Source organism: Taeniopygia guttata, chromosome 1A (genome assembly GCF_048771995.1).
Source record: "Taeniopygia guttata chromosome 1A, bTaeGut7.mat, whole genome shotgun sequence".
NCBI lineage: Eukaryota > Metazoa > Chordata > Aves > Passeriformes > Estrildidae > Taeniopygia > Taeniopygia guttata.
Genome location: NC_133025.1, coordinates 66,425,207 through 66,447,397, shown reverse-complemented (window position 1 = coordinate 66,447,397; position 22,191 = coordinate 66,425,207). Strand labels below are relative to the sequence as shown.

At 41.0% G+C, this 22,191-nt stretch overlaps 1 long non-coding RNA gene across 1 annotated transcript; it reads left to right on the top strand.

Annotated features, from left to right (window-relative positions):
- Positions 1 to 7,740: 7,740 nt before the first annotated feature.
- On the top strand, positions 7,741 to 17,132 carry LOC140682258 (uncharacterized). Its single transcript, XR_012053749.1, has 3 exons — positions 7,741 to 8,033; positions 8,982 to 9,065; positions 11,538 to 17,132. It is a non-coding gene; the product is annotated as an uncharacterized lncRNA (long non-coding RNA).
- The last annotated feature ends 5,059 nt before the right edge of the window (positions 17,133 to 22,191 follow it).

The window sequence follows — 22,191 nt, the reverse complement described above, 5'->3', positions numbered from 1 at the left end:
TCCTGACAATATCGCATATGCAACTGCTTGATTCTGGAAAGAGAGAGCGGAAAACTCACTTAGAGTGAGTGGAACACAGAAGAGGCAAAATGTAATTAAACTTAATTAAAAGTTATTTGCACTTGTAAGTCAGGAATTTGAAAGTCAATTAATTTGTCATTCACCTGCAAGTCTTGGGGATTTTTTGCTTCTGAACTAGTAGATAACATTTTACTTTCAGAATAGCACTGAGAAATGGAGACATTAAAGCATAACCTGACAGAAATGAGTCAGTAGTTACACAATTACATTTGACCACCTGTGGTAATGTGTGACAGAAGTAAAAAAAAAATACTTGGAGAAGCAGAACACTCTTTCAAAACACCTGAAAATGTTAAAGGTTTTTAATTATATAGGGCTGTGCACCCCTGAAGCTCATGCTGGGCTTCAGTCTGTCACAAGGATGTCACATGTTTTCTTTGTGAAAAAATCGCATTGCTTCAGTCCCAGTCCTTGCGGTGATCCTGTGTCACCAGTGCCAGGGCTGCATGTACCAATAAACCAGAAAAAAGGTCTTGCCCAGGTGGGATATGAAGCAGCCATGGCTTCAGGAAGCTAAAAAAGAAAGGAGCTAAAGTTTTTCAGCTTACACACTCGCTGGGTCCCCAGTAACAACCCTCATATGCCCCAATGATTGGGGCACAGAGGAAATCAATGCTCAGTACCTGGGGAGCTGTCAGCAGTAGCCAGGTTTACAGCAGAAATGCAAATTCCAAAGGTATTCCAGCAGGAAGAAAGTCTTTCAGGCTGAACAGTGTCTGGGTAGAGCTGGCAGAGATGCTGAAGCTCCAGTTTGAAAGGCTGCTGAGCCCCTCAGTTATTCTGGCTAAGACACAGGGCAATTAGACAGGTATTGACTGAGCCTAGGGCTGCACTTCTGTTTGCTCTGCTTGTTTATCTACTTTTAGTAGTCTGGGTATCCTGGCATGTTTGCATGGTTGTGAGGGAGGAGTCACTCTGACCTACTGGCTTTACCTGGTGTTTGGAGTGCAAAGTGCAGTGAGGTGAAATAGGCAGACCCAAGTCGCTCCACCTCTGTGAGGGAAGCAGATCCAAAATGAAGCCAGATCTGCAGAGACTTTTGAAGGCTCTGTGTTTGCAGAAATACTGATGCCTCAGGTTTTAGCTTTGGTATTTTTTTAGATTTTGTGCTGCTTTCGTGTGTGGTTCTGAGCTTCACATTAGGGGATGCTGAGCTCTCTGCACAAAGTAGGGAGACAAAACAATTCCTTCTCTAGCTGGGGACCAAGGACAAATAATCCAAATGATCCAAATCTCAGGCTCAAGGACAAATGATCCAAATTTCAGGCCCAAGAGCATAAACAACATGGACCGAAGAGAGAAAAACCAGCAGGATGGGACTGCATGGGCCAAAGACAGAACTGGACAATTAACCCAAATATACAAGTGGAGCAGAACTTATAAAAGTGAGAGGTTGTGCATTTTGGGACCATTTTGGTTCATCTTGGGTGCAGCCCTGGCTGGGTTCTTGTGCTGCCCAAGGTGGATCCATGGAGGAGATCCTTTTAATAAATCCCTGCTTTATTCTTTAGCTCTTTCGAATCTCTGTCCTAGATCAGCCTTCACAAGGCACCAGTATCACAGACATGGGAGCATCTCTGCTGAAATGCTCAGGGCAATGTGAGGGATGACACACACATGTTGGATGTTAGGGACGTTTCCTCTCTGGCAAACAGAAGCTGGAACAAGCAGAAGTGTTTCTTACTGCTCCAGCTTTGAGCAAGTCCAAACAAATCTCCCAATTTGTCAAACCAGGTATAGAAAGTGAAACCAAACTGCAGTTTGATGCTTCTCCAGTGAAATACTTGTAATTTTCACTGTGTTTTGTTACATCACAGGAATCCAGCCAATGTGGAACTCGCATAACCACAGGGACCAGCAACAGCTGCCCAGAGCTGTTTGCTGAGGGTTGGTGTCGCAGGCTTGACACTAAGTGTTGGACATGAACAACTGGGTGAAATCTGTGGTTTTCCTGGGAAGCAAGAGCCCACTAGGTTTGCATTAACCCTAATTAAAGCCTGGGAGTGGCTACATGCCAGGGACAGAGCTGGTGAGAGCCCCATGTGGGTTTACATAACCAGCACACTATGGCTCACTGTACAGTGGGCTATGAGGGGAAGGGTTATAGGAACACAAGATGTGGGCAAAAAAAGGAGGCCCAGAGAAGGGACATAGTTTATTTATTTTATTATTTAGTGGTATTTTACTTTTCAGCATCAGGCATGAGCAGCTGAGTGGCACAAGAATCTGTCAGATCAATGCAACAATCAGCTCCCCTGCAGCAGCCATAGCTGGGGGTGTTGTGCTTGTTTGTGGCCAAGGCCAGTAATGGATGATGGAAAAAAACAACATTATCTATGAGGAACTAATAGCAGTAGATGTTCCATGTGTAAAATTGGATGTTAAAGTTGTTTGAAGTGGGCAGCTAGGAGTCTGGGAAAAAGGCAGAAATACCCAAATGTGTACAACAGGACTCTCAGTTTGACTCCAAACTGCAGGAGTAAGAATTGTTTGTCTTATTTATTTGCATAACATTTTCCAAATTGTTTTGATGGATTTTTTTTTCCTATTCGGTGTGGAATAAGAGCCTTCAATTATAGTAGTAAACTTTTTTAAGGCCTCAAAAGCTCAGGGATTCCACAGTGCACCAAGGGCAAAATGCATCTGCCAAACTTTCTATTTTTACCTCTTTTAAGCTATTTTAATACCACTTCACTTGGGAAAGAAAATAAAGTCCCTTTTACTGTTAATAATATACTATTCTGCTCTTTTGATCCTTATGTTTTGCTTTGTAATTGCCTAAATGTCATGCATGCCTAATAAATTGGATAAAGGGTATTGATTACACCTCTGGTTTTTGTAGCTAAAACATAGAGTCAATTAATCTGCACTGTATATTTAGGAAGATAATCAGTTACTAAAACTGAAAGGAGGCAGGCAGAATTAAGCTGAAGAGTATTTCAGCAGATGAGTCCCTATCCAGTGTATAGTCACAAGATTTTCCCAGGCTTGGGCTTCAAAACAGTAAGCACTGGAAATCATTGGAGACCTCGAGGAGGTGCTGGGTTTATGTTTTACCTGTTCTTGCAAATCAGGCTTGCTTTAGCAAGCTTTGTTGTGTTTTTAACAGTTATTTAAAAAAACAAAAAACCCCAAAAGAACCAAAACAAAAAAAAACCAACCCTGATCAGCCCCCAAAACAATGAAGACGCTGAAGTCTCTGAGCTGTTGATATGAAAGCATATCTATATACTTAATTTTGTCAAATGCAATCTGAGGTAGACAAAGGGAGAGATATAGGAAGTCATAATGTTTTACTACGGATTTTTTAGGTATTTTTAATTAAGGTTGGGATTAAGTGTGTGAGATGGTTTTTTTTGTTTGGATTTAGATGTTTAGCAGTTGTTATTTATATGACAGTTTTATAAACTGAGTTCTAGAGTACTTTAATAAATTAAAAAAGTTTTTTCTACGACCTCAGGTTAAATGCAGTTCTCTTTGGGGTCAGTGTTTGTTAGTACAGAAAGTTTAAAATTCTCAATAATCAGGGTTCCAACATTTTACAATGGCTTTTGCTCACTAAATGACTGTGATCATGTGCAAAGAGAGGGGATTACCCCAGAGGGTTCAGCTGTCCCAGTGTGTGCAGTGCCCAGGGCCAAGATCCCAATGGGATCTGCTCCTCTCCCTGGGGAAAAGGTTCTGCTGGTGGTTGGAGATCAGGCCTTGGAACCCTTCAGGATATGGAGTTGTGCTGCTGGGAGCTGGGGACAAGGGAAGAAGGGAATGTGCCCAGAGTGCTCCTGATGCTTTGTGAAGGCTGATATAGAATAGAAGCTGGACAGAGTTACAGAATAAAGCAGGGATTTATTAAAAGGATCTCCTCCATGGATCCACCTTGGGCAGCACAAGAGCCCAGCCAGGGCTGCACCCAAGATGAACCAAAATGGTCCCAAAACGCACAACCTCTCACAGGGTCTCTAACTTTGGTCAGTTCTGCTCCATTTGCACATTAGAGTTCATTGTCCAATTCCAGCTTTAGCCCATGAAGTTCCATCCTTGTTTTTCTCTCTCCAGCCCACTTTGTTTGTGCTCTTGGGCCTGGGATTTGGATCATTTGTCCTTGGTCCCCAGCTAGAGAAGGACTTGTTTTGTCTCCCTGCTCTGTGAAGAGAGCTTACTATCCACAGAATCACACAATGACCAGGCAGGAAGAGACCCTCAAGATCATTGAGTCCAACCCAGCCCAAACACCTCAACTAAACCCTGGCACCCAGTGCCACATCCAGTCTTTGTTTAAACACCTCCAGGGATGGTGACTCCGCCACTTCCCTGGGCAGCCACCCCAGAACTTTATCACTCTGTAAAAAACTTTTTCCTACCATCTAACCTAAATTTCCCTTGATGCAGCTGGAGACTGTGTCCTTGGTTCTGTCAGTGCTGCTTGGAGAAAGAGACCAACCCCACCTGTCTACACCCACCTTTCAGGGTTTGTAGAGAGTGATATGGTGACCTCTGAGTCGCCTTTTCTCCCCTAATATGAAGCCTAGACTTACCCACTAAAGCAGTGCAGAATCTGAAGGATATAAAACTAAAACCTGAGGCATCACTCCTGCAAGGCCTGAGCGCCACAACTGAGCTGAGCTGCCAACTCTGCACTGAGGATAAACACATTAAAGATGCTCACTTAGTGCAGCGCCGGCGGCTACAAAAGCCAGCTTGGATTAAATGCCAAAAAGCCCTTCAGCAATGATTAGTCTGTGGCTGCTCTGACTGCTGCTTCAGCTGTGATGGGGATCACCTCCCTCCGACCGCCCACCGCCCCTTGTCTGCTCTTCAGCATTTTCTCACTCTGCTTGGCTGCTGTTGCTGCGGAGGAGTTGGACAATGAGCTCTCCAACGTGTTTGTACGGCGCACACACAACGGGGCCCAGCCCTCACTGAGACCTCCAGGCTCTGAAGAGCACAAATGCCACTGGTAATTGCATCCTTGTTGGGGATTCGAGCCTCTCAATGGAGAAAGTGTGATGGCAGGCAAAGAATGATGTGCTGGGAGTTTTTCATGAATGGAACGGGACTGCTGGGAGGTGTTCCTTGAGCTTTATTGCAGCATCAGCCTCATTGCATGGTCGAGAAAATAGAAAGGTGGTAAAAGCTCACATCTTGCCAGCAGCAGACAAAGTTTTCTTTTTTTGTTGTTACAGAGCATTTTAGAAACTTTCTAGCCAATAGCACATTGCTAAAGCTTACAGATGATTGTTCTAGCCAGTCACTAAAAGCACAGGTACACCTGCTTCACACTGTCTGCTCTCCATTAACAATACACAATATTTCATTATTAAGCTTAAAACCTCCTACTATCTTGCTTAGCATGTTTTTCTGCAGTCTTAAGGTCTATCTCAGCCAAGCCTAAAACTCAAGTTATTATTTCATGTTCTTGCTTGCTGTACCGTTGTAACTTTTTCTACTTTCAGACTTTGAAGCTGTAGCTAGTTTTAAGTTTTCTGCTCTTTCTATTTAAGGCCTGCTTTTACAGCTTTCTGAAATCTTCTTACCTTTACTATTTTCCACAAATGACTAAGAATTTGGCTTGTTTTTTGCCTTGCTTTTCAACTTTTTCTTAATAATAGCCGCATCTGCTTCTTTGTTGAGGAATATGTGTGCACCACTGCATTCTTGGTTTTCTTTTTACTCCTGTGTTTCTGATTCTCTAAAATAATATGAAGAAACATGAAAATCTTTAATCTTGATAAGAAAAAAGTTATAATTTCAAGTATAATTTAAAAGTATATATTCTCAGAGAGAAGTAGCATTTTTAACTTTCAGCCTGGGTCAGTTAGGAGAACAGACAACAAAATATTTGCATTTTTCTCATCTTTAATATATACAATGATTCTGAGAGAAATCATCCTTCTGGTCTTAAGGATTTCTAAAATGCTGTGAGGCACTAGAACAGGATTTTTTTTCCTCCAGACTAGTTTAAAAACTGTAATTTTTGTTTCTCTGGTTAAGGGACTATGTCTAGAATCCTTGTAAATATTAGCAAATTTTACAGGCCAGAAGGATTGCATTTCTAATTGAAAGCAAATGAAAAACAGCAGGAAAGGTCATTTTTTTCTTCATGTTTTATTTAAGCAAATAGGGAAAAGGGAAGCTGAAACTGTGAATTATTATTTTTTTTTCAAACTTACTTTTCAGTTTCCTGACTCAAACATAAATGCACAGTGAGTTCTGCAGCCATTAGTATGAAATGCTGTGTGCAGGATTAAACTTCCCTCAGGAGGAACTAAATCCAGAGCTAGGATGAACACAGTAGCCCCAGTTCCATAGGGACAAGGGAGAAGAGAGAAAAGGGAAAAGGAAGGGGAGAAGGAAGGGATCCCAACCACATTATTTATCATGTATTTCTGGGATGTCTTTTTCTAACTTGCCCAAAATAACTTGGGTTTGATCACTGTTGCAATCGAATTTCCATTGTAAATATGAATGGGAATGCTGAAGGGTGAGAGGGAGGCCTGAAGGGTTGTGCCTTGGGCTTAGGCACCAGAACAGCTGGATCCCATTCCTGCCTCTCCTGCCTACTCTGTGTGTGAAGTACACCCAAGCTGTTTTGTCTCCTCATGCTTTTTATATTTTTTTTTTATTATTTCTAGAGCCTGAGTCTGCAAAAACCATTCAGAAGACCTGCAAGATTGGTGACTTCATTGCAAACTCTCTCTAGAGGATATTTTCTCTCTCCATGGTTCTCCACACCTCCGACTTTACCGTGAATGTCACTGAATGTCTCAAGGCTCTCCCCTAAAGTTAATAGTTAACGACAAAATTGAAGGGTTCAAAACTGATGCTTCAAAACCTCAGTTTCATTTCATTAATGCTCCCTGCACCCCTTTTACTTCAATTATGAGTTTTGTCATATATCTTAAGTTTATTAATTATCATATTTTGGGGTCTTGGCAGGCAGTTTAGAAATAATCCCATAGCCTTTGGAACTTTGATTTCAGAGGATTCATTCAGTGTGCTCCAAGGCTGTTGTGTAACTACCGTGCTTGTTTGTCTGACAACAAAAACAAGTTTAAATCAGATCTTTTTCTTCATTCTTTTTGTTTAAATGCATTTTCACTGTCACTCTGCTGTGAAGCCAGGCAGACAAAGATAAAAACATTGCCAATTGCAAAATCCAGATGTCATGGAAACTTAAGTAGCCATTTAAGTTGCTTTGTGAGAAACACACATACATTCAAATCAAGATACTGAAAATTATTATTCTCTTGTTCACCTAACTGATGTGTTGAAGACATTTAGAAGAAGAAAAAAATTATGCTTTCTACACACATAGGCACAATGTGAAAAATTGGAGGAATAGAAACATACCAAAAATAACAGAAGATTAATTTTATTCTTTTGAGAATAAACAATTACAGAAAATTCCAGGCTGCTCCTAAAAAAACACAGCTGACATTCCTATAGCAGTGTTATGTAGTAGATTACATTTCCTATTACCAGTCTGGCTATATTATGGCATTATTAATTTCTATCTATAGATTGCAGATAATACATTATAAGAAGGAAATCTAACAAAGGAGGTCATGATATTTAGGGTTATGTAGAGGAGGAAAGCACAGGTAAAGGTAGGAGGTGAAAGCAAAACCAAATTGCAAAGCTGCTTTTTTTTTTTTTTTTTTGCTGGGGTTTTCTTTTTGTTTGGTTTGGAGTTTTTTGGGCTTTTTTTGTTTAAAAATGGAACTCAGACATTTTGTCCAAGTTCAGTACACAGAGATTCCCCATGAGAACTGTTGTTACTCCTCTGCCAGAAATATCAGATATGTCTCTGCAGCTCTTCTTCCTCCTCCCCGTCAGCCCCTGTGATCTCTGATTCATCCTCCAGGGACAAAGAGCAGAGCCAGTCTTGGTAACTAGACTGCACCAGAGAAGAGATGCCATGTCAGCAATCCATCGAGGAAAAACACCCTCAGGTAACTCACACAGCCCTAAAGAAAGAGGATTTCCAGAAGGTGGGAAGATACAGGAGGTGTTCTGCCTTCCAGCAAGTCTCCAGGACAGCTGGCAGGCAGAGAAGGGAGGCCCTGGCTTTTCAGAGCTTGTGACAACTCTGGCCTTGGCCTCCCTCTGCAAGGCGTTCAGGGCATCTCTAAAAATTTTCCTTCCCATGTTCCTTATCAAAAAAGCCACAATCTGGCCATTAAATCAAAACTTAAGTCACACGTTTCCTCCCATCAGGACTTCTAAGCTGTCTTTATTCCTTTATAGCCAAACAAGAGTGTGATGAATGGAGATATTGTGGCATGGGAATAGAGCCTGGAATTTGCCTGATGTTAGGCAGATATGAGAATACAGTGTTCCTTTGGAAGTACCACCCTTGCTTATCCCACAGGATTAACAGAATCATCTGTGGGGGAAGGGGCTGCTCCGCTCAGCCTCAGACTGAGGCTTTGGAATGCAAAACTTCACACATAAAAAAATCCTCTAAACCAGGATGAATTCAATTATTATGAACTTGGGAGAAGTCCGTTTGGAAGAGCGTGTTATAGGAGGTTATTTAACCCACCACATCCGTATCTGGAACAGATCTTGGGTTAATAGAAGTAGGTTGAGTGTCTGGCTCATTATACTACATTATATTGCAGTTTTCACTCCAAATAATTGCAAAATTACTTTACAAATTGTATACACAGCCTGCCTGACCACTTTAAAGCAACTGCTGATAGGGACAAGCACAACCAACATAAAGAGCTGTCAGAGGATATGCAGGTGGTGGAAAACTGAAGCTCTGTCTGGAGTGACCAAGGTTCAGCTTGCTAATCTAAAAAGTGACTATCACTGCATGCTGTGATCCACTAGACATTGTAGAGGTGACCAGAGAGAATGATGATTGAAATTTTGTAAGTTCCTTCTGTATATAGCAGGAAACAGGAGACACCTCTACCCCAAAATTGCTACAAGGTGCATTACTTGGTTTCCAAGGTCTCATCTGAAAAGAAAACCCGGTGAGTAAATTGTGAGAAATTCACTCTTTGTATTCCAGAATAGTGAAAGGCTTGGTGCATCTCACAAGACTGAAAGCATTTGTGTATTTAAAACGTGATGCTTAAAAGACTAAACCACCCGCTCTGGGAACTGAGTTAATGTTTCAATTCCAATTCACTTTAAAAACATCTTACTGGCGTGACAAGCTAGAGGCATGATGCCAGAGCCTAAGGAAGGTATTCCAAATGCTGGTCAGAGGTGGATAATGCACCACACTACTGGCTTTTCATGTTTCAGCAGCACAAGGAAGCACTCTGCTCCAAACCTGCTCCTAGAACCACTGGAGAAGCTGTTCCCCGGCCCTCGGTGTGTGCTGGATGCTCTCAGGTGGCTGGGAGGTGGCTGCAGTGAGATAAAGCATCCCTGAGGCTGAGAAAGCTGGAAGGGAAAACTGAGGAGCTCAGGAAATAGGAAATCCATTCTAGAGCTGAAATGGACCATAAAGGAGAAACTGCCTTGCATTAAATCAGCTGCTGGTTTTCTGAAGAGGAAGAAGCAGCAGAGGGACTAAAGTACTGTTGTAATAGCGGAGATTTCTTTGAAATCCATCTGTTGCTGCTCAGGGGAAAAACCAGAATGCTGCATTCTCCAAGAGCAAATCAAGTTGTTTTTCTGAGAGGGAGGGGGGGAAAAGGGGTGGCTGGATTTCAAAGTTTTGTTCCTACTGAACAAAACGTGCGATGGTTCTTGTGTCTCACCTACTCCTGCTGGCCAAAGGGCTTTGTTCCTCCAGGTGATCAGCGCAGGACTGGAACTCAAATATTGCTTTCCAAATGCCTGCAGCGACCACCACATTTCCTGAAAATACCAATTACAACTCCCTAGCTAAAATTAGATATATGCTAATTCGTCCTTTAAAAATTAGCAACTCCATGCAAATTGAAAACAGATGTCTGCGTCTTCAGTCAGTGCTGCTTGGTTTAGGCACTTATTCTTCACACAACCTGCTTTGCCATCTCCCCAGAGCCACAGCCTCCCTGAAGCACAGCTCCAGCACTGATCACAGGGCAGCAGCCCCAGTGCCTTGCACACACCTCTTCTGTGCTAGACCCCTCTGTGGCTTCCCAGTGATCATTTCTGGCGTTTTATTATTGTTTTCTTTAGTGAGGTACCAAACTCTGACAATTTGCAATTCTGGGCCTGAAGCCAATCCTCTGAGCATTTTGAAATTTGCTTGTAACCAGTGTAAACCTCAGGCCACTACTGTGGACAGGTTACAGATTCTCCCTCTTGGCTGGAAGCAGCTTTCAGTGGATGTGTTGTTGGGGCAGAGCATGCATGTAAATGGAGCTGCTGGCAGTGAGGATGAGCACTGACACTGCTTGAAAATGCTTGATGGTGTGGGGTCAATGATGCAGGCAGAACCAACTTTTTCTCATCTATTTCATCACTGAAAGTCCACAGCCCGCACACTTTTAATTATTTTTTAAAGTGCTGCATTGGTTTTAAGTAACACATTTGAAATGGCTTTACAAAGATCCTTGCTGGGCAGTGCCTGCAGTGCTGCTTGATTACTGCCCATAATACCCCAGTGAATCACAGCACCTGCAGAAAAATGACAACAATTCTCCTTTGTAGAGTGTCTGCTGCAAGGGGAAAAAAATAAGCTTAGTGGAAATATAAATAATAGATTCTAATAGTCACAGCTGTTCATAAATAAGATGAGAGCTACAAACACCGTCTAGGAACAGGCACATTTCTCTCCAAGACTGACTTGCTGCATGATTTTGAAGGAAACACTTTGTCACTTTTTGGCTCTGTTTCCAAATATGAAATATAAACTGATATGATTCTTACCACTCAATGTAAACAAAATGCTTTGAGAACATGAATACAAATCGACGTATAAATGCTAATATATTATTTTTCTAGCTAAATCCATATTCTGCAAATGCAAACAGAGAAGAAAGATGGATTTTTGTTTTTTGCACATTTGTGCCACTAGTGGAAGTTTTGCAAGCCAGATTAGGTCCTTGGGGACATAAGTGCATTCCTCCTGCTCGCAGTGTGTTTGTACAGTTGCAAAGTGGCTTAAGCTACTAAGCAATTCAGCTCATGGGTGTACAAAAAATAACAGCCGTCATCTTGCCCTGTTAGATGCATGGCTTCTTCAGAGCCAGGCAAAGGGAAAATTGCACCCAAAATATGAGAAATCAGGAGATAAATGATTCATAAAACACAGAAGGAGTTTACAGCCTTACAGGGATGGGGAGAGACCAGCTCTGCCTGGAGAAGCTATTGGCTTCCACCAGCAGAACATTTCTGCTAATTCTGCTTGTTAAGAAATTGTTCTCAAAATAGCAAGAGGCTTCACTTAATTAAATGTTAGCAAGTCCCTGCATAATTTATATTTCATTTTGGTCAAAAGTCATCTGAGAACCCCAGAATACTGTGGCAGGGCTGCGTGCTAAACTCTCCCTTCATTTCCACAGCTGCAGCTCCACTGAGGTCTACAGAATGCCTTGTGGAGATTAGGTCTTGTTAAATCCATTTAACATAGAAGATGACACATTGGAAAGCTGAATACCTTGCCCAAGGTCAGTGACACAGCAGGGAACTGAATTACCAGAAAATGACAAGTTCTATTTGCTTGCTGAACTCACTGGACTCATTGAAAATTTAATTTCTGCTCTGCTGACTCACAGGTGGCCACATAGGTGTGGCTGCAGTATAAAAGGGTATAAAAGTCTTTCTAGGGACGCTGCTGAATCACATCTTCTTGTCTGGGCTCATTCTGTGTGGAAATTCAAAAAGGACTGCCAGGTCTGGCTGTGGAGATAGCAGCTGTTTAAACTGAAATATGATGCTGCTCCTGCTGCCATGGAGCACTACTGTTTTGCTATTAGTTAATAAACAGATATTCTCCTTCTAAGGTTAACCACAAAAAAGTCTTTCATTTAATGAACAATACTTTTCAATAAGGATAAAAAAACAAAGTTAGAGGTGTATATTTACACATTATACAGTAAAACAAATAATTTGAAGTTTTAAATGCACTTTTAAATTTTTTAAGTGTACAGCTTTTAAAATATTTTTAGAGTCTGTATGGCTCAGGAGAATAGTAACACCATCTCTGTACTTCTTTTTTTTTTTATTTCCTAGTATTCCCATCCAGCCTGGGGTCATTCTCCTGCCAAGAGTTAGGCAGCACAGGACTTGGCATCAGCATCTAAGACATTTACACATGCCTATACCCAATGACTAGTCCTAGCAAGGCTAGCAGGAATTCTCATATTGTCAAAATTTAAGCATATGTTAAACCTGTAAAAGATCAGGAACGACATCAGCACTGGTTACTGCTGGCTAAATACAGGAAAAACAAAATTATTAGATGTAATCAGGCAATTTAAAAACAACTTTGTGACAGAAATCAGACTATACTTCTGTAGTGCTGTATCCCCTTATAAATAACTATTCCTTCCATAAATGAGTGAAATATGTTGTTGACAAAGAAAGGCTCCATTCACTCCCATGCTGATAAGAGGTGTGTAACTAATATTACACCAGTCACATTATTTTCTATCCACCCTTCAACAATACTTGAGCTTTTTGTCATGGCACTGACATTAAATGTTCATATTAACATGAACACATTTAAGACCTAAATTTTATTTTTTCTTTAAAGAAATCCTGTTGGCAAACACTTGAGAAGGCTTATGGCAATTTCTTCTTTGAAATTTCTATTCAATCTTATCAGCATTTAGGATAGAGATTTTCTGCTAAAGGTTTAGAACATGGGATCGACAATGTCTTGCTGAGGCTGAGCCCCTTTTTCCAGCAAGATAGATTTGACCAGCTTAGAATGAATCTGTGCCCCTTGGGGACCATCTGTAATTTTTACTTTTGGGTTTATACCTTCCAAAATGCAGTGCAGGGAAGTTGATGAGGTCAGTATTGATGAGATCTGTATGGATGAGGTCAATATTGCAACCTCTGCAAGAACACAAAAGCATTTTGCTTGGTACCATTACTTTAGAGAGCAATAATGTCTCTGAAAAAGCCTGACTTGGGCCCCAAGAGGAGTCTGCACTAAAAGAGGTTGCCACACTTTCTCCTAGGCCTGCAGAAAGCATCTGCTCATCCTGCAGAGGAAGAGAGACGTGAGTGACTCTTTTCAGGATTGCAGAGCAGCAGCCTTTCCCACATGAATCTCACCTCACTTGAGAGAAAATGGCATTTCCTACCAACTTGGTAAAGGTCATTGTTTGCAAAGCTGCCTTCTTTTCAAAGATGACCTAAACATAAAAAAAAAAAAAACACTTAGTGAAAGGGTGAGCATCACAGCAAAACCGAAATATGAACATATAGGTAAAGGGTTGGCAGTTGTAATTTTTTTTAAATTTCTGTAGTTACTTAGCACTTTGGAGCAAATGCAGCCATGAGAACAGAACACCCCTTCACTAAATGTCAGAGTAAACACTACTAATCACCACAAAGGAAAGGCTTTATACTAATAATACACTCATAACATTCAACACTATCAGATAAAACAAAAATATAAGAACTTTCTATTTTTATATTTCATGAATCAGAAAGGTCACAAGCCAAATTTAAAAAAAAAAAACATGCCTTGCAGGCCTGAAGGGTAAAATGCTGAAGATGAGATATAGTTTATGAAAACATATTGTACAGTGCATGTCACGGCAATGTGTTCTTAACATAATAAAGCAAATTGAGGAGAGATTTACCACCTGTCTTTACCCTCTTACTTCACCATTAGATGTTCACTCATCCTTCTCTTACTGGGCAGTTTTAAAAGCGTCTCTCTGTCACTTCCATGCTATTCTCCTGCTCTTCCATGCTGAGCTGATCCATTTACTGAGCTTGAAGGAGCAGAACTGCCTCCCCTAAGTTACTGAGTACACGTACCAGTGCCAGCAGGAGACAGGCAGAGAACAGTAGGATTTTAAAGACGGAAGGAAAGAGGTCTGAAGGGAGTAAAGGACTGAAAGGAGAATGCTTGGCAAGCTTCTGACACCTACTAAATTTAAAAGAAAGTTAATAAGTAGAGGGCAAAAAGGGGGGAAAAGCATTTATGGGTAGAGAAGATCATTGAGCAGACATTAAGTTTTGAACATGTTAGTGCCAAGTAGAAAAAGGAACTGGAGACAACAGGCATGAGTGGAGAGCTGAGCAGAAGTGCAAAGAGTGAAGTATTAATAGCTGTGCATTAAAGGTCAAATCCTACAGACTATTTAGATTTTGGTTATTTCATTTATAATTGCTTAACCTTGATGTAACTCTACTGACTTAACTATAGCAACCTTCATCATTTGACTGATTGTTTTGGGGTTTTTTTTTAATAAAGGAAATCATCCTTATTTCAAACCATCAGATCTACTGATATTCTGAATACATTAATGCTTCATGAACAGGAAGTCACAAAGTGAAAAGGAGCAGTTATTGGGGGAAAAAAGAGTATTTAGGACAAAAGGTATTTGACATCTATTTATCTTGACAGAGAGAGAGAGACAGAGGGTTGAATCCCTTCACGTATTCCTGTAAGTTTTATGCAGTTTTCTCAGCATTAGTGAGACAGGGATAGCTCAGGATATCCATTCCTGTTCATATGTGGACAGAGCACGTAAACTCTAATTCCCTCTTAATTATGATGACTGACTTTCAGTAGAGTAACAGATCTACTGGATCAAGGAGGTGATCTGACTTCAGTTATTGCACAGCAGGAGATTGTAGCCTATCAAATATTTTTAAAAAGTGGAAAATTACCAGCCTAATAAGTAGCCAAGCAACAGAACCAGACATTATTGCTATGTAAACTTTAGCTTTAATACTCTCTGCTTTCTATTCTAAGTTTACAGAGCAAAGGTAACATTATCCTAGGCTTTTGACAAGAAAGGTCCTGCATCACTATCATCTTTTGTGATTTTCATGCCAGTCAGCAGCTTTCTCACCAGGGCTCCACCAGACCCCCTTAGTCTTTCCTTTCTGAGCTGCCTGACAAGAGCTGAGCTCGTTTAACATCTGTCACAAACACCACGCTTACATTCCTTAGTGCAGTGGAAACAGACCCAAGTTAGCTTCTTTGCAGGGCAAATTATTCTGCGCAGAGCACTCAGCAGATGCTGCTTTGGGCACCCCACCTGACCTGACAGAAGCATCTCCAGCATCTCAGCTTGGCCCTGCACCGTGTGGGAGACAATATCGTTTGCTCAACAGCTTCTGCCACTTCCATTATCTCAAAATGAGGTTGTTTTGCTTCCTTACAGGAGTGCTACAGGTATAAAATCAGGCAAACTACCAGAGTGCTGAGTGTGGTGAAAGAAGCCATGCAGAACTCCAGCACATCCTTGTGTGGGTGGCGCAGGCTGAGCCATGGTAAACTCCATGGTGCTCCTCTGGCCTCCCCAAGCCCTGCCTGGCTTCCTCCCTTCCTTCCAAGCCCCAGCCAAGCAGCACATCCAGCATGGGCAGCCAGAGGAAGGAGGATTACTCCCTATCCCCAGACAGATTAGCAGCCACTCAAGCACAGAGTTTTAGAGGAACATGCTACGTGAGAAAAGAGAGAAATTACAAGGTGGTGAGGGGGCAAGAATGGAGAAGAGCTTAATTAAATTAACTGAGGGAATATTTACACTTCCTATTTCTGAGATTCGCAATTCTGTAGAATAATCTCCCAGAGGAAGTAATGAAAACCTCATCACTGAGCCATTTTAAATGAGCTGGAACAGCTCTACAGTGAACACTGTGGGGCTGTGGACTGGCTTATGGTTCCTCTCTCTCTCTTTTTAAAACTAATGAAGCACACTCCCCTTAAATCTCCATAGCATGAACCATGGGATAATCCATATCAACTCATGAATGTATTTAACTTGCAAAATGTGAATAGATACTTATGCAAATAAATTGATAAGATTACCAACAGGATTAAAGGACAGTTGTTTGTCATTCTTCTGTTTCTTGCAGTCATACAGTATCAATGTTAATTTAAAACTTACTCCTGAAAGTATTTCTGTGGATTCCCATCCTGTGGCCACACGTATCTAACTTTCCACCTTAACTTTGCAGGGTGATAAGTATTTCCTGCCTTGTCAGATCCCAGGACATTTCAGGTAAAACAAGACTTTTATGGGTCAAGATCCTTCGTATTCTCTTTTTGTGCATTTCAGCATAGGCATTTCTAGGTTAAAAACTGAATATTTTGGGGGATTTGAGTTGGCATTGCACAGCCCCAGGGACAGAGCCCATCTTGTGTATATACACCAAAGGGATGCTCTGCAGAAGGGATGAGAACAGACACATCAGAGGTCACCAATTCCATTTAATAATTGCCTAAATTGCCTCTAATACCTGGTGCAGCCATTGTGAAGTAGCTTTTTCAAGAGTTTGTTCTCCCATCTGTGGAGCAGCTGGGATGAATAACAAGGTCTAAATATGTAGGCTTTGCTTAGTACACAAGCTTACTCACCTCAGACTAGTTAATTCTGCTGCTTCTGTGCAGAATTAATTACTTTTGCTTAGTATGATAAATTCCCCTTATTCCTAAGTATATTGGTTCTTTAGCAGAAAAAGGATTAAACTTGAAATGAGAAAAAAGGGTGTAAAGGATTGCACTAGGAATAAGACAGTAGTTCCTGGGCCTACTGAAGTTTTTCCTACTACATCTATTAGAGACAATATTATGCCTCACTTTCTATTGGAAAATTATGTTTAAAGTTTCCATGAAAAACATCTGCTGCATTCCACCCCAGCACTGGCAGTCGTTCAGCAATAGATTAAATCACTCGTTCCATACATGCCAGCAAATTTAGTCTCCCTTCTGCTAAAGTTGTTATTGACCATGGGCTCATTTTGTAAAAGTCAATTTGTAACTTTTTCCAATTTGACTACTCTTTAAAAGTAAATAGATTCTTTTCTTTCTCTGTCATTTACACCTTGGATGCAAAGGTTGCTTTCAGACAGAAAGTGCTTTGGAAAATCAGGCCACCAGACTTTCCCAAACATAACAGAACATCTATTTTAATCTTTCCCTGTGATGATGATGCACACAGCATTGTTCAGAACTTTTTGTTTTATCACAAAGGTGGTCACAGGCAATCGGGATCCCAGCTAATTTCTTTTTTTATTTTCTATTTTGAACTATAAGAACAGCTCATTAAATCAGGGCTGCAATACAACAGGCAACAGCCATTCTCCAAGCAATGGGGCACTTTTGTGCAGTAACAAAGCTGTTGTGTTTTACATATTTGAGTGCTTTGGATAAAAGTGACTTGGCTATCTTAACATTAAAATATTCATTTTGCAAGCAGGTTTCATTATTGCCCTGTTGCACTAAGATAAACCGAGTGTAAAAGATCTCTAGCAAAGATGACATTGCTGAATGTCATTAGAAACAGAACAAAAACCCCCCTGAGATCTGTGGTTTCCTTCCTCTGGACACAAGAAAAGGGATTTCAAGGGGAATTGAAGAAGTCAAACACCTAAGTCTTGATGACATAGTCTGCACTGTGGGGTAGTTATGCTTGGTGGCAGGTTTCACACTCCTGGTCCATTCAGTGGACTTGAACTTTTCCAGTATTTAAAAGCACATTAAGTTCTTTAACCAAAAATTAATGGATCCACTTTGTGTTTTGATGGTGTCAGGGTTCTGAATTTCCTACAATGTTGGTTTTCCTGCTGACACACTTTAAACTTCCAAGACACACAGTAGTGTTTGAAAATGCTTATAATGCCCACTTCTGCTTTGTGCAATAAGCACCATTATTGCACAAAGACCTGCCTTTAGTGTAGAAAAATCAGCTGCAGAATATCACATGGATCATAACTCATAAATTATTAGCATCTCTAGGCAAATTTTGCACTTGCGAATTTATACTGTGTGGAAATTGCCCCTTAGATGTAGTTTACAGGTCTCCTACTGGTACTTAAAAATTCTTGTGTTTGAGAAACAGAATGATTACTTCTTTCTTATGATAATTCATGGAGTTTCATAGATTTTTATACAGAATATATATAATAATCTGTAAGGTTGTAATTATTTTTTGTATCCAGTTCAAGCTGAGGACTGTGACATAAGATGTATAACATTTAACACAGCAAAACCTTGTCTAAACTTCAAGAAATCGGTTATCTATACCTATTATAGATTAAAAAAGCCAGTGTGAATGAAGCCAAGCAATGTCTTTCTAAAACTACTAGGAAACTTCCTGAGAGTCATCAACAAATGTGTCCTATGAATAATGGCATGTATGAAGAGAAAGTAACCAGACTTGGATATGCTATGGATGGAAAAGGGACCTGACTGAAAGTACAGACATTATGCCTTTCTTTTGCTTCTGATGCAAACAGTAGCTGAGTAAAGGTAAAAAAAAAAAAAAAAAGAAAAAAAAAAAGTTTGATTAGAATGAAACTTCCAAGGGCTTTCAGCTTTCAGTCCCCGAAAATGAAAGTAATGAAAATCAGGATGTGAAAACGCTCACTGTGTCAGGCTTTGGGGAAATAATAGCTGTGTTTCAAATTAGAAGGCTTCGCAGAGCAGCAGCCCACATAGCTCTGCCCTCATGTTAGAGAATCCAAAACCCAATTCCAGCAGCAGTGCGGCGTACAAGCTTCACAAATATTTGATTATATCTCCTCTAAGAGCCTAACAAAATCTAAATGAATATTTGGGAAGATGACTAATAGCTCACCATGAATATTCCAAACAGGCTGTCCTAGGTATTTGTATAAATGCACTCAGATGAACCTGCTCGTTTGTGTGTCTCTACATCCAGAGCAATACATTTTCATCCCTTTTATTTGTTCCACAAGGTTCATACAGACCTGGGTGCAGGACAAACACAAATTAAAATTACTTGCTACATGAGAATAAGCAATTAATTTACAGTATAGAGAGTTAATACCTACTAAAACATTATACTTTTAGAGTAATTTGTTCCCTTCAGATTTTTTTTTAATTAGCTTTATCAAGCTTAACATCACAGCGGTTTTTCTACCATTTGCTTGACTTGAAGCACACATTTCCCATTAAGCATCTGGCAGACAGTTTGAGGCCTTAGAACATGCCAGTCTTGGATATATCATTCTCTTCACCCCACGAGAGCAGAGGGAGCTGAAGGATCACAAAAACAGCTCCTGTGGAAAAAGCTGTTAAATTTTATTAACCAGGGCCCTGAACCAGGAATCGTTACTATAACAATGCAAAGTGGAGATAAAATATCACCTCTTCAGGGTGACAGTGTTTTACAACCATCTCAGAGTTAGGCAAAGGATTGCACATGTGAGAAGCAATAATGAATTAATGGACCAGCCACATTGTGGCATCAAGGTTAAAAATATAGATTCATTCAGGATTCACTAGAGTGGTAACACAAAATTTTGAACTACACAGAGACTCTTTTCCCTGGAAAAGTTCTTCCTCACATTCATATCCCTCTTACAGCTGCCACTGAATTCTAATATGCCTTCAGATGGATGTGAAAAATGCTGCAATACACAAAATTTGTAGTTGCTAGAGGATGTATTAGTTGCTGGTGGGATGGGAAGGCAAGACTCCAGCCAGTCGACAATCTTTCAAATCAAAGGTTAAATTTCCATTCATTAAGCTGCAGAAAGGGTAGGGGTTGGATGGGAATCTTTCCTGAGTGACTGCTAATCTTTTTGTTCCTCACACAGATTCTCGTTGCCTATTGTCATGGTAACAGGCAGCTCTACTCTGCTCCCTTCTGCCTTTCCTCAGGCTGTGCACAGCCCTGGTATTCTAGCCAGGTATAATCCCGTCATTCTTCCACCCTTATCCTCAAAGTTCTGTACAGGCCTGGATACAGCCTCCAAGCCTGAAGAAGGAGCATCTCTGAAGGACACAAACCCACAGAATGCAAACAGAGAAGTAGTGCCACTTCCTCGCGCTCTAGGAGTCATCTCAAATAATAATACAAAAGATCCTTCATGAGACATACCACATTTTACCAGCTGGGCAGAGATTAGAAGAAAGGAGATTTTATTAAGATATTAAAGGAAGGAGATTTTGACATGGCATCAACACAAATAGTGGCCATGACAATAAAATATGGCAGACAAAATGCAAGGGGTACCCAAATGGGCACCACGGACACATAACATAATCAAAGATTTGAGACAGGCAATTCAATTCAGTGTTCTCTTGGGGTCAGCGCCTATCAGCACAGAAGGTCTAAAATTCTCAGTAACCAGGGTTCCAACACAGGAACGCTGTTTCCATTGATAATCCACTCCTTTCTCAGGGAGGGACTGTTCTTTGCTCTCAGGGACAGGACACAGCAGTGCATGTTGCTTTTATTGTCCTGCTGTGGAAGGCCCCAGCTCATGTCCATGCTCCACCTGGCTGTCTGTGCAGGTGCAATTGGATCCCACTGCTTGGCTGCCAAAATCAGGCCAGCACTGGAGGAGGTTTAATGTGATGCAGGCAGACATGTGCTGATCAACACATTATTATCATGGAAAATCTTTATTTATTTTAGCTGGAATAATGCTGTAGAGACCCAAGCACTCGTCCCAGGAGCCAGCCTGATTGCACCTGCCTGCTGCAACTCCCCCCTGGTGCACCTTTTGCTATTTGCCTGGCTTGGTATCTCAAAGGCCCTTCTTGCATTCAGACAAAAAGACAATTTGCTGCTGCTGCTGCCTAGATGTGTAATTCTGCTAACTAGACAGACCTCTCAGAGTGAAATATTTATCCTGCTCATAATGCAAACACGCCACACGAGTGACAGCCTTTTCCAAACTATTGTAAATCACTCAGGATCACCCCCATGCTTGTCACATGTACACATGGAACCACACACTGGCAGCTTTTTCCCTTGGTTCAGCGAAGGCAAAGTGGACCACACGAAGCCTGAGGGCTGTTCCAACCCACCCCAGCTGGCAGTGCTCCCAGAGGGAAAGTGCTCCAGCTGGGGAGAGGAGCATGTGCTCCAGGAGCCAGCCTCAGACCTCCTCCTTTGGGAGCCAGGAGGGAAAACAGAGCAGGACACGGTGACAGAAATGCTGTGGCTGATGGAACCTGTTACCTACAGAGAGAATCGCTGCTCGGACAGAGCCAGGTACTTCTTGAGCTCCCTTGGATAAGTTACACAGCATAAAGTCTGGAGTAGCCAAGGCTATCATAGAATAGTTTGGGTTGGAAGGGATCTTTAAAGGGCATCTAGGCCAAACCCCTGAGAAGAGCAGGGACTTCAACTTGGTCAGGTTGTTCAGAGCCCCGTTCCAGCTGACCTGGAATGTTCCCAGGGATGAGGTATCCACCACCTCATCTGGCAAAAAATATTTCAACATAATGTCAACTGAAAATCTTTGCCCTCAGTTCCAGACCTTTTATTAAGACCTCCTCATTTTTTTCATTGGTCTGGCAGTATAAAAAGAATGCGAATTTCTGATGTAAAAGGTACAGTAGAAAAATAAACAAAACAAAAGTTATTTTAGCCCCTCCTTATTTTCATTAAAGAATGAAAACTATTTATTTTCCTTTTCTGGCCACCTTTGTAATGATCAGGTCAGCACAGCCAAGAAACATCTCTTGGCTCATTCAGTTAGCATTATTAGAAAATTTAGCTTACCTTGATTGTTTTACCTAGAGCTAATCTGAATAAAATTTAGGTTAAAACCTCCATGGAGGAGCATGGCTTTGTCCCAGTAGGTTTTCTGGGTGCAAACAAATTGAGTGATTGATTGTATGAATACATATTTAGTGTTAGAGTCAATATTTGTCACAGTTAATAATAGTGTTGTGCCTTTACTTAAAGCTGTTTCTTTGAGGCTCCCAAAGCACTTAATATTTGCAATAGTTCTACAGTGTTATTATTAATCATTCTTATGTTTACAGAGACAAGTTGAGATAAATAACTAAACTTTCTCAAAGCCATGCAACACAATCTAAATCTGTAGATTCCCCCTCAAATATATAATGTCAGCAGTGACCTTGTTTTCACCTCTTCATGATCTAGACATTTTGACCTTTCAGTTGTTATGGCCCATATAATTTGTCCATCATTATTAATAGCAGTAAGAATACAAAAAAAAAGCTAGGGAGGCTCAAAAATAGAGAAGGCCACTGGTGCAGCAGAACATCAAAGTCTCAACCATGATAATCCT